This window comes from Nelumbo nucifera, chromosome 5 (genome assembly GCF_055504915.1).
Source record: "Nelumbo nucifera cultivar China Antique chromosome 5, China Antique-T2T, whole genome shotgun sequence".
NCBI classification, from domain to species: Eukaryota; Viridiplantae; Streptophyta; class Magnoliopsida; order Proteales; family Nelumbonaceae; genus Nelumbo; species Nelumbo nucifera.
In genome coordinates this window covers 71814033-71827165 of record NC_142653.1, presented here as the reverse complement: position 1 = coordinate 71827165, position 13133 = coordinate 71814033, and the positions used below count along the sequence as shown (strand labels likewise).

Genomic DNA, 13133 nt, shown 5'->3' with positions numbered 1-13133 from the left:
GGAAATTATCTTTTTTTTTTTCTGCCTCTTTTTAGGATATTTTATAAAAACACCATTTTCTCACCTGTGAAGAACCACTGGGTCTCTCTCGCTCTCGACTCCAGACCATCTTCCCACCAGAACTCTGCCCATGTCTATCCACAACACACTACCCCATGCATTGGGAGCATCTCCCTGTGCAAAATACTATATAAGAGGATGAGATGTTCTCCATGTATGGCTGCGATGTTATGTGGGTAGAGTTTTTGTGGGCAGGAGATCCGGACTCCTCTTCTCTCTCTATACTTTCAACCCAAACCCTAACCTTAACCCAAACTGACTTTGAGATTGGGTTGGCCCATGGTAGAACCAATAGTGACATTTGACCTCACCAGCCTTCAACACATCATCAGCATGGGAAATTGAAACACCTATGCTTAATCCATAGTCAGGAATTCATTCCCACAGACTTGAGACGAGTTTATAAACTTTGTAAGAGTTTCCCTACCTTTCCCTACATTTTCCATCAAACCAAATATAGCCTGTACAAGTGCTTGAACATCGAAAGTTTCCATCATGGGGGCTTCTGCTGTGTAAGAGATGCAGGATTCAGGGCAATCTTGCATTCATGCTCAAGCTTACACAAGTTTAGGGTGCTTCGTGGGACCCAACTCACTGATGATCTGGTGTTTAATGATATTACTGTCACTTCCCTTTCTTTGATTAAGATGGTGCAACCTCATAACCATCCTGGCAGTTGTACGCTTGGTATCCAACATGGATCTCAATTATCTGGATTACTTGAGAGTTTGTCAAAACCTTGGGGATGAGGCATTGCAAGCTATCAGCATTCTACCCAAGTTGAAGACGTTGCTTTTGGATGGCTCTGGTGATATCAGTGATATTGGTTTGTCATACTTACTTGAGACATGGGGTGATGCATTCACTAACTAGTCCATTATCTGTTAGAGCGAGGCTGCAAAAGACTGACACAGATGAATGCATTTCTGCTATATTTGATGGTTCTTCTGGGCAGCAGTTGAAAGATTTGGACATTTCTAACATTCCTAATCTCTCAGACAATGCAATTCTGCTACTAGCTAAAAGTAGGATTCTGCAGCTTACTGAACTCCGTATGCGGGAGTGCCCACTAGCTAATATGTGAACTTGTATCATGGCATTGGCTTCAATGCAAGCTGGTGATGGTGGGTGCCAAGGGAGCAGTTTGAGTTTGCTCTGGATGTTTATTATTGAAAAGTAAGAGTGGTAATTTTGTAATTTTCTTTTATGTTTTATTTTTGTATTAAGTGGGAGTTGGAATTAACTGTAAAAGTAAAACCCCTTTATATATCTTGTAATCTGAAACATTTTAAAAGAAAGACCTCAATAAGCTAAGAACAAATTAAAACCTAGAACTGTATGTTGGCTTTTCATCTTCTTCTCTTCATTCTATATCATTTTTTCTTCTACAGATTTTTTTGGATTTTCTTTTGATTTTTACCACCACACTTCCGTTGCTTTAACATTTATAGATGCGAAGGCATGCATTGCAGAGCTTGCAATCCAATGGTTACGTTGAAGAAGCCTTATTTTCCATGGTTAAGATGGTTAGGACTGACAGGAATTATGAACAGGGACATGGCTGAAGCTGATACTTTGCGCATAGCATGTTGTGGTGAGGAACTGGGAATAAGTGGTCCTTGGGGTAGATCAGATGGTGTGTAATTGTATGCATGTATGGTCAAGACGATGAAGAATTGGATGATGAAATTGAATAGTTAGTGTTCGGGTCATGGTTGAATAAGCACGACCAAGGACAGAAGGAGGGATGATGACAACTCCCCTGGGGATTAGGATTCTATCCCAAAAACCTCAGCGGTTAACCTCATCCCTACAACCCCGGAAGCCTAATCCGACTAGGACATGGACATTCGACTATATAAAGGTATCTCCAACTCAAGGTAAGTGATTCCAACTTCTAGCATCCGTACTGTTACTTTGCTCGGACCAGCACTTTCATTGCTCGGCCCGACAATCCACCACATTCTATTGACTTGAGCGTCGGAGTGTCTGAAGGGATGAGAGATCCATCATATGGATGGCCGAACGCTGCAGGTGGGTTGGGCAAAATTTCAAAAATTTCTCTCTCCCATGTGGGAATCACATTCCCTATTTTAGAAAACTGCATTTTCAATGATCAATCTTGAACCCAAATCAGACCAGATCTAAAAACAAAAGGGAGTGGAGGGATATACCTAATACGAAGTAGTAATAACCTCCAACGAAGGTGTTCATGCCCAAGGAAAGATCCAAAGATGACACGGTGCAGGATGAAGAAAAATTAGCAGGATAGTTCTTCAGCAAGAACCGAATTCTTCAACAAGAATCTGATGGAGGGCTAGTGAGCACGACTTCAGATTACCTTTTCTGCCAAAAGGTAATATCAAGAACTCTTCTTGATTGCTCCCACAGGTGGAGATCGAACTGCTATGGCGGCAAGAGCAGGAAAGAAGGAGATAGTTCAATCAAACTATATTGTCTCTCTCAGGAATTCAACAGTCTGTTAGATGATCTGGAGGTTCGCCCTGCTCTTCTATTTATAGCCTTAAAGAGAGGTTCTCCTAATCCCATTAGGAGTTTCCTAATCCAAATCTCTTATTTGGATCTGGACTTTCCTTAAGAGATAAGGATAATCCCTTATGTTATCTGCAGATAAAGATCAACCTTCCTAATATAATTAGGAGTTTTCTAATCAAAATCTTTATTGGGATATGGACTCTTTGAGTGGATAGGGATAATCCTTTATCCTATCTGCTGATCTAAATCCCAAAACCGCCCTCTTTTAATTAATCTCATTAAGCCAGTTCGAATTGGGCTTTAGGCCCATTAAGTCCATGAGCTCACTTATCCTCCAAATTGCTGCCCAGTTGGATATCCTTGTATGGCATGTGACCCAAACATTGATCTACACACCAGCCACATGGGTTCAACCCAGCCTCTGTTACAAGGCCTGGCCGAATTCACTGTAGGAGATAGTGAACCCCTGAGTCCATCACCATGGGCTCTTAATGGGCCCAACATTTACACTAAATGGTCATTGGGTCAAGCCACCTTATAAAAACTCAAGGACTGTGGGCAGATGTAAGATTAGCCCATCAGGTATTACTCTCAATAGTCTTACACTTAACCTCTCAGCCCATAATGATCAAACACTGCCTGACAAGAGAGGACCTCTCCCTCGGCTGCAAGGTATAGTGTTGCACTCTCTACTCATATGGATCCCGGGAATTAAAACCTTTTGCAAACATTTTGAAACCATAATATATATGTATTATCTCTATATAAATATATTTTGTGAAACAAATTTCAATGGTTGAAATCAACTGCCGGCAGTTTAGGTTTCCATTAGAGAGAGTGCATCCCTGATCATTCACTTTGTCCGACAAAGGGGCTGATCCTATCACTATGATCACCCATTCAGATGAAGTCTCGGACTGTCCCAACATACCTAGGTTTTGACCCCCTCTAAGGATCTCACTGATTGGCATATCAAAGACAGCCCAATCCGACACCTAGTGCAGTAACATAATCGAGTCTAGGGGTCAAGTGTAACATTCCAGTTTTGCCCATCTATCTCCAAGGTCCAAGGCAATATTGGAATTCTGATCCGGTTTAGGGTTTCAAGAAAACCCACACTGCATGTACCTTAGGTCTCACCTTGGCAGCTGAGACAAGCCACCCCAACCAACTTGGTGGCACATCAGTGTCATCCTTGGTAGAATAAATCTCCCCAGATCTATCCAACGGCTGTGAAGATTCTAAACTAACACGAGTCTCATATGTGTCAAGTTTTAAGAGTATTACACAGAAACACACCATAATAACATGAATCAAATATGTACTTTATTCATTTACATTAAATGTCATAATGTACATCATTCTGATTGGAGCTAAGGGCATACACTGTCTAACAGTTCCCACTTGCACTTAGGTCCAATCCGGTATAAGCCAGAGTCCCATGCTTACAATGTGTTTCTCAAACACTTTCTGTGTTAGTGGCTTTGTCAATGGGTCTGCTACATTTTCCGATGATGCTACCTTCTGAATTAGGACGTCCCCTCTTCCAACTATCTCCCGAAATACATGGTATTTCCTCTCGATGTGCTTCAACTTCGAGTGGGCTCATGACTCCTTAGCTAGAGGAATGGCTCCAGTGTTGTCACACAACAATGGAATAGGTGATGTGCTGGATGGAACTACTCCTAATTCGTGAATGAACTTCTTCATCCATACGACTTCTTTGGCAGCTTCACTTGTGGCAATGTATTCGGCTCCGGTTGTGGAATCCGTCGTGGACCCCTGTTTGCCACTTTTCCAGCAAACGGCACACGGTCCTATCGTGAAGATATAACTAGATGTAGACTTTCTATCATCGGGATCTGACTGGAAGTCGGCATCAGTATACCCCTGGATCTGTAGTGAACTAGCATCGAATACCAGACAAAACTCTTTTGTCCTTCGAAGGTATTTTAGTATGTTTTTCATAGCAATCCAATGCTCCTGCCCTGGGTTTGATTGGAATTTGCTTACCACACTCACTGCCTGAGAGATGTCAGGCCGAGTGCACAACATGGCATACATGATGCTCCCTACGGCTAAGGCATAGGGAACGACTTTCATGCCCTCAATCTCTTCGAGAGTCATGGGAGACATACCCTTGGAGAGAGTGACTCCATGCCTGAAAGGAACATTTCCTTTCTTGGAGTTCTCCAAGATGTATCTCTTGAATATTTTGCCAATGTAAGTAGATTGGGATAATCCTATTATCCTCTATGATCTATCTCTATAGAGTCGAAGACCCAGTATGTAGGAGGTTTCTCCAAGATCTTTCATGGAGAATTGCTGTGAAATCCACACTTTCACCGTAGTAAACATTCCTACATCATTCCCAATGAGTAGAATGTCATCTACATACAGAACCAGGAATGTAACCTTATCCCCATTGGATTTCCTATAAACACAGGGCTCATCCGGGTTTTGCTCAAAGTCAAACTGTTTGACGATAGAGTCAAACTGGATGTTCCAACTCCTAGAAGCTTGCTTAAGTCCATATATGGATCGGTTTAGTTTACATACCATGTGTTCTTGACCTGTAGCTATGAAACCTTACGGTTGCTGCATATAGATATCTTCACTAAGATCTCCATTTAGGAACATAGTTTTGACATCCATTTGCCAAATCTCGTAATCATGGTACGCTGCTATAGCTAGCAGGATCCTAATGGATTTAAGCATGGTCACGGGTGAAAAGGTTTCCTCATAATCGATTCCTTCTTTTTGAGTGTACCCTTTCGCCACTAGATGAGCCTTGTAGGTCTCAATCTTACCATCGGGGCCCTTCTTCCTCTTATAAATCCATTTGCAACCAATTGCTTTTACCCCAGGGAGCGGATCTACCAGAGTCCAGACTCCATTGGTATCCATTGAGTCCATCTCCGCTCTCATGGCATCTACCCACTTCAAGGAATCTATGTCCAACATAGCTTCCGTATAAGTCATGGGATCCTTCTCATTGGTCGTGGCTACCACCAAGTAACTTTCTTGGTCATAGCCGAAATGAACTGGAGGCCTGGAAACCTGAGTAGATCTCCTAGGTTGGTCATTAACTGGAGCTTGTGGGACATCTCCCACTACCCCTGAGCTCTCCTCATCAAGAACAACTTCTTAACGATGATTGTTCAGGATGTAATCATCTTTCAAGAAATGGGCATTTCGACTATAGAACACCTTCTGTTCTCCTAGGTCATAGAATAAGTAACCCACAGAGCCTTTGGGGTAGCCTATGAATAGGCAACGACTGGTCTTAGATTCCAATTTGTCAGCACTCATTCTTTTAACATGTGCCGGACAACCCCAAATCTTCAAGTGTCTCACACTTGGTTTCCTACCGGTCCAAAGCTCATAGAGAGTCTTCGGAACTGATTTGACTGGAACCCGGTTCCGCACGTATATCGCAGTCTCTAATGCGTAACCCCAAAATGATGTGGGTAATAGGAGGAGCTAGCTGTGGTGTAGTAGGAGGAGCTAGCTGTTATTCTATCCCATTGTCCTTTTAAGTAGTCACTGAATTCGTCAGAGAGATACTCGCCACATCGATCTGATTGAAGGGTCTTAATTTCTCTCCCTAACTATTTTTCAACCTCTTGTCTGAATTCTTTGAACTTTTCAAAAGATTCAGACTTATGTCTCATTAGGTACACGTAACCATACTGTGAGAAATCATCGGTAAATGTTATGAAGTAAACATGCTGGTTACGTGTCCTAGCATTCATGAGACCACATACATCAGTATGTATAAGGTCAAGTGTGCCTGTCGATCTTTCAGGCTTACCGTTAAATGGCCGTTTCATCATCTTACCCTGAAGGCAAGGTTCACAGGTTGGAAGATCTTCTACAGTTAGAAAATCCAAAGGACCATCCTTTACCAACCTTGTGATACGATCTATGTTAATGTGGCCAAGTTGGTAATGCCACAGGCATGTGGGGTTGACTGTATCACGTGTTCTTTTCTTGGGGTTATTATCCGATGTAGTTTCGGTTATGTTTGTTTTCAGAGAAGGATGGAGAACATAGAGACCATTCTCAAGTTCTCCGTATGCGAGGAATTTGTTATTTCTTTTGATAGTAATCATATTACTAAAGAGAACAGAATATCCATCCGCACATAGTTTTGAAACAGAAATCAAATTTCTTCTCAAATTGGGTACATAAAGACAATCTTTTAATGTAATTGATCATTCTCTAAAATACAATTCTACAGGCCCTATGGCTGTAGCTACAACACTTGCAGAAGTCCCTAAGTAAAGAATCACCTCTCCGTCACTCAGTCTTCTGCTTGTCTTGAACCCCTGCAGTGAGTTACACGCATGAGTTGAAGCTCCAGAGTCAATACACCAGGAAGCAAAAGTTACCAACAAATTGGTTTCTATGACAAAGGATTCAAAATTACCTTGTTTCTTGGTCTCCCGATACTGAGGACAATTCCTCTTCTAGTAGCCGACCTGCTTGCAGAAGTGACAAGCATTTGATGCTTTGTCCTTCATCTGCCTTTTGGTCTCGCTAACTTTCTTCTGAGGCTTCTTCTTTGCCTTCTTCTTCTTCTTGCCCGATTTGCCACCCTTAACAAGCATGGCAATGGGCTCATCCTTCTTTATCAGTTCCTTGGCCCTCTACAACATATTGTTGAGTTCCTGGATGCTAACACTTAGCTTGTTCATGTTGTAGTTCATGATGAACTGATTGAAGGAAGGAGGCAAAGAATTTAGGATGGCATCAACTTTGGTGACATGATCAAGCCCAAATCCAAGAGACTCAAGTTCATTGATGTATCCCGTCATCTTAAGACAATGGTCATGAACTTGCTAGTTCTTGGACATTTTTGCGGTCATGAACTGTTTCAAGACTTTCTGACGAGTAGAATGATTCTCCTCCTCATACATTGTCCTCAGACTATCCAAGATATCCTTGGACAATTCGATCTGATCGAACTGTCGCTGTATCGGATTATCCAAGGAGGCTATGATGTAGCACCGGGCAAGAGAATTTTTCTCTTCCCATTCTTGATAGTCCCTCCTACGGGCCTCAGAAGCCCTATCACTCGGACGTTCCAGAGCAGTATTTTTAGCTACCTTGTCCAATTTCTCGGACGTCAGGACCGGCATAAGTTACGATACCAGTCAGCATAATTTGGGCCCTTAAGCTTGTTGTCGTCCAACAATTTAGCGAATTGTCCATTTGCCATTTCTGATAAAGGGCAAAGCAAATATTAGTCCACAACCTTATTTGATTCATGTTATCTACATAGATATGGCTTTTAATCTATGTTCCATTTCCATTTATTCATCTCTGAGATTTCCCTCCTATCTCAGTGACAGAGATTGCAAATTATATCTCTGGAAATGTGGGAAATCACATAGGGTGCATGGAGTCAACTGTTTCAGCTGCATAACCCCACCACCTTTCTGTGAAGGTTCATATCCACTCATCTTATGAGCTTTCCCTTTGGCATCTGTCAAACAAGGTTCATTGCCATTTTAGGTTAAACCATTCTATCTAGTGAGTGCTTAGCCATCATATTCATGAATGCCAAGGTACCATGAGAGAGTCTTCCATTTTAGGATGGGCCTCTCCCACATCGGTCTATGACGCCCCTATCATCTTATGAAACAATGCAACAGATCCAACAGCAAATGAATAACCCAATTTTATGGTGCGTTTCCTCATTACTGAAGGACCCATCTTCATGTTAATGATGGAAGGCCTTTTGAGAGTTCATCATATGAATCTCCCTATCACATGCACTCATATTTTAATGGAGGGAATGAAATATTACACCCTAGTTTAATTTAGGTCAAACCAAAGTGGCTCCCACTGACTTCCATAAAGCTAGATTTAGATGGGCCCTAAACGGCTTGGGTTTCCGCACGGTTCTTCTTGGGGAGGAAGCTGGTATGGGGCTCACCACGAAGGGAGATCATCCAATGATCTTAAGGACACCATGACAATGATGTGCATTCAGCCATGGTGTGCGCAAGATCCACTATCGAATCAGCATGGGCCAAGTACTTATGGCCCATGAATGTTGCACATCACATATCCATACATCACATGCAGGAAAATCATAATTGATCCAATCAATTAAATAACTGTAAAACACATGATTAAAGCCCATAAAAATTCATAATATTACTGATTAATATTATCTAGGTATATGGGCTGAATTGCAGAGAGCAGTTCGATCCATATAGCTTTTATGCTGAAATGGACTAAAGCAGTTTTAACATATTAAAACTGGGTTTTAAAGATGTGGGCTGAATTGCATCTTGCAATTAACCATCAACTCCTACACTCATGAGTGAAAAATTAGGGCTGAGAACAGCCCCTGTCGAACCACAGATTCGGTCCAACTAGTTTGGTCCAATTTGGTTCGAATGGGTCTAGGGTTTGATTTTTAATTCAAGATTTAATTCAAGAACATGATCTGAAATTAAATTACTGATACAAGACAATCAAGAATCAGTAGGAGGGCTGTTCGTAGGACTGCTACCCTGCAAAACAAAAATTAGATCGCAGTATGCAGTTTCCAAAACTGCAAATCGCAGATGGCTGAACCCTAATTTGTGAAATTCTCCTCCTTGCGCTTCCTACTTCAACTTTGAATGGAATAAAATAGAAAAACATATTTTCTATTAATATTACATCAAAATTGAATTCTTATACATTCTATCTAAAAATTAAAAAATAATTAATTACAGACCAAGAATGAAAAAGAACAGTAAATGCATAGATTTCTTGCGCCGTTCAAGATTTTGATCTCCACCATATGAACAACCCAAAAATCAAGAAAAATATGTAGAACAATACTAAATATAATTCAGATTTATAAATATTTAATTTCAGATCAATCGCCTAAAATCTGGGAACAAATTTCCCAGAAAACTCTAATCTGCGCAAATCGGGTAGAATGCCTCCTGCCCATTTGCGTAGACCCAGATCTGGTTAATTTGGGTTCAAGATTTGAACCTGGGCTCTAATACCACTGAAGGGATGAGAGATCCATCATATGGATGGCCGAACCCTACAGGTAGGTTGGGTAAATTTTCAAAAATTTCTTTCTCTCCCATGTGGGGATCACATTCCCTATTTTAGAAAATTGCATTTTCAATGATCAATCTGGAACCCAAACCAGACCAGATCTGAAACCAAAAGGGAGTGGAGGGATATACCTGATACGAAGTAGTAATAACCTCTAATGAAGGTGTTTACGCCCAAGGAAAGATCCAAAGACTGTTTCCACTGAAGATGACACGGTGCAGGATGAAGCAAAATCAGCAGGATGGTTCTTCAGCAAGAACCAAATTCTTCAACAAGAATCTGATGGAGGGCTAGTGAGCACGGCATCAGATTACCTTTTCTGCCAAAAGGTAATATCAAGAACTCTTCTTGATCGCTCCCACAGGTGGAGATCGAACTGGTATGGCGGAAAGAGTAGGAAAGAAGGAGATAGTGCAGTCAAACTGTATTGTCTCACTCTAGAATTCAGCAGTCTGTTAGATGATCTGGAGGTTTGCCTTGCTCTTCTATTTATAGCCTTAAAGAGAGGTTCTCCTAATCCCATTAGGAGTTTCCTAATCCAAATCTCTTATTTGGATTTGGACTCTCTTTAAGAGATAAGGATAATCCTTTATCTTATCTACAGATAAAGATCAGCCTTCCTAATCTAATTAAGAGTTTCCTGATCCAAATCTTTATTTGGATGTGGACTCTTTGAATGGATAGGGATAATCCCTTATCCTATATGCTGATCTGAATCCCAGAACCACCCTCTTTTAATTAATCTCATTAAGTCAGTTCGAATTGGGCTTTAGGCCCATTAAGTCCATCTGCTCACTTAGCCTCCTAACTGTTGCCTAGATGGTTATCCTTGTATGGCGTGGGACCCAAATATTGATCTAGAATTCAACCACATGGGTTCAGCCCAGCCTCTATTACAAGGCCTAGCCGAGTTCACTGTAGGAGATAGTGAACCCCTGAGTCCATCACCATGGGCTCTTAATGGGCCCAACATTTACACTAAATGGTCATTGGGTCAAGCCACCTTATAAAAACCCAAGGACTGTGGGCAGATGTAAGATTAGCCCATCAGGTATTACTCTCAATAGTCTTACACTTAACCTCTCAGCCCATAATGATCAAACACTGCCCGACAAGAAATGACCTCTCCCTCGGCTGCAAGGTACAGTGCTGCACTCGGACATATATATGTATATGTCTATATAAATTTATTTTGCAAAACAAATTTCAACGGTTTAAATCAACTACCGGGAGTTTAGGTTTCCATCAGAGAGAGTGCATCCCCGATCATTCACTTTGTCTAACAAAGGGGCTGATCCTGTCACTATGATCACCCTCTTAGATGAATTCTCGGATTGTCCCAACATACCCAGGTTTTGACCCCCTTTAAGGATCTCACTGATTGGCATATCAAAGACAGCCCAATCCGACACCTAGTGCAGTAACAGAATCGAGTTTAGGGGTCAGGTGTAACATTCCAGTTTTGCCCATCTATCTCCAAGGTCCAGGGCAATACTGGAATTTTGGTCCGGCTCAGGGTTTCAAGAAAACCCACACTGCATGTACCTCAGATCTCACCCTGGTAGCTGAGACAAGCCACCCCAACCAACTTGGCGGACATCAGTGTCAGCCTTGGCATGATAAATCTCTCCAGATCTATCCAATGGATGTGAAGATTCTAAACTAACACGAGTCTCATTTGTGTCCAGTTTTAGGGGTGTTACATAGAAACACACCATAATAACATGAATCAAATATGTACTTTATTCATTTACCTTAAATGTCATAATGTACATCATTCTGATTGGAGATAAGGTCATACACTATCTAATAGTGCCTACCCGGGGATAACTCCTCGGGCCTCTGAGATCCTTTCTTGATCACAAGTCATGAAGCGCGGCTCCGTCCTTCCACCTCAGCTCATCCCGGTTGGCAAGGGCTATTTGATTGCAACCTCGGTTCGTGCATAACCTCGGATCGAGCAGTATCAGATTGGCGCCATCTATGGGAAACACACAAAAAGCCTTCCCTAAATTTCACTCTCATCGCACATTCAAGAATGCAATAAAGATGCCCAGAAACCAGTCCGAACGATCAACATGCTGATCCCCATCTTGGAATCTTGCTGCCGCAGCTCCTCGCACCAAGAAACTCAACAACTTCTAGTCGCGGTCGACCCTGTGCAGTTCCAGGTAGTGCAAGAAAAGGTCGACAAGATCTTTGAGATGATGCAGATGCTAGGGTTTGCGGCACCACCCAATCAGGTAGTGCCCCCTCACCTCCCGTCGGGTACGAAGGATGATTCTTGCCCCGAGGACCCCAAAACGTGCCGACTAGACAAGAAGGGGGCGCAGTCCCATCAAGAAAAGCAAGATATTGCAAGAGAGTTCCGAAAACATTTGGAGGAGTCGGAGTGCAGCCAAGTTCAGAAAAGCATGGCACCGCCTGTAGACCAGCCCGTGTAGCTAACCATTCAGCCTATTAGAGAGCCGCCCTTTTTCCAAGAGATAGTGGACGAGATACCTCCGGCAGGGTGGTGGGCACCTCAGTTCGACAAGTACGACGGAAATACCGACCCCGCCGACCATATTAAGGCAATGAAGGCTCAAATGATGTTGCATGGATCTTCCGAGGGCCTGATGTGTAAAGTTCTCGTGGCCACACTCAAGGGCCTGGTCATGATTTGGTATTCCTCTCTCCCCCCGCTCTTCACAGCCTCATGGGAGCAGTTAGAGACCCAGTTCTTGGTGCAGTTCACAATGAGCCAGAAACACTAGAAAACTTCGGCCAGCCTCACCATTTCTTGGGACCAGTCCGTGGCCGTCACCGCCATACAACACAAACTCCGCTCCTCACCATTCAACTTCTCCATCTCTAAGAACCCTCTGCAGGCACTAGCTGCGCTGATGAACCATGCCTAGAAGTACATCAACGCAGAAGAAGCCTAGGCACACCTACGGGATGAGGAAGAAAGGCATGACAAGAAGAGGAGGGACACAGAGGAGCAAAAGGTAGAAAGATCGGATTGGGATCATAAGAGGCAAGATCGCTGGCCTGACTGCATACCACGGACACCTCCGCCAACCTATCGTAACTTCACTCCACTGAATACATTGCAACCTGAAGTTCTGATGTAGATTCTTGACTGCAGCTATGTCCGATGGCCTGAAAAGTTGAAGACACAAGGCAATAAGAGGAACCATGACAAATATTGCAAGTTCCACAGGGACAATGGCCACGACACGGACAACTGCTTCGACCTCCGCAACCACATCGAAGACCTGATTAGGCGCAGGTACCTCAGTGGATTCGTTGACAAGAGTGAGAAGCCAGCATAGGAAGAACTGCACGTAGAAAATGCTCGGATACCGCGCCGATCCAGGTAGAACAGCTTCTGCCCATTTGCGCAGGTTTAGATATGATTTTCCTGGTTCAAGATTCGAACCTGGCTCTGATACCACTGAAAGGAGGGAGAGATCCATCATATGGATGCCAAGAATGCAGCAGAATAGGGTGGGCGA

At 42.7% G+C, this 13133-nt stretch overlaps 1 pseudogene; it reads left to right on the top strand.

The window, feature by feature from the left end:
• The first annotated feature begins 134 nt into the window (after window positions 1-134).
• On the top strand, window positions 135-1375 carry LOC104610202 (F-box/LRR-repeat protein 10-like; annotated as a pseudogene).
• The last annotated feature ends 11758 nt before the right edge of the window (window positions 1376-13133 follow it).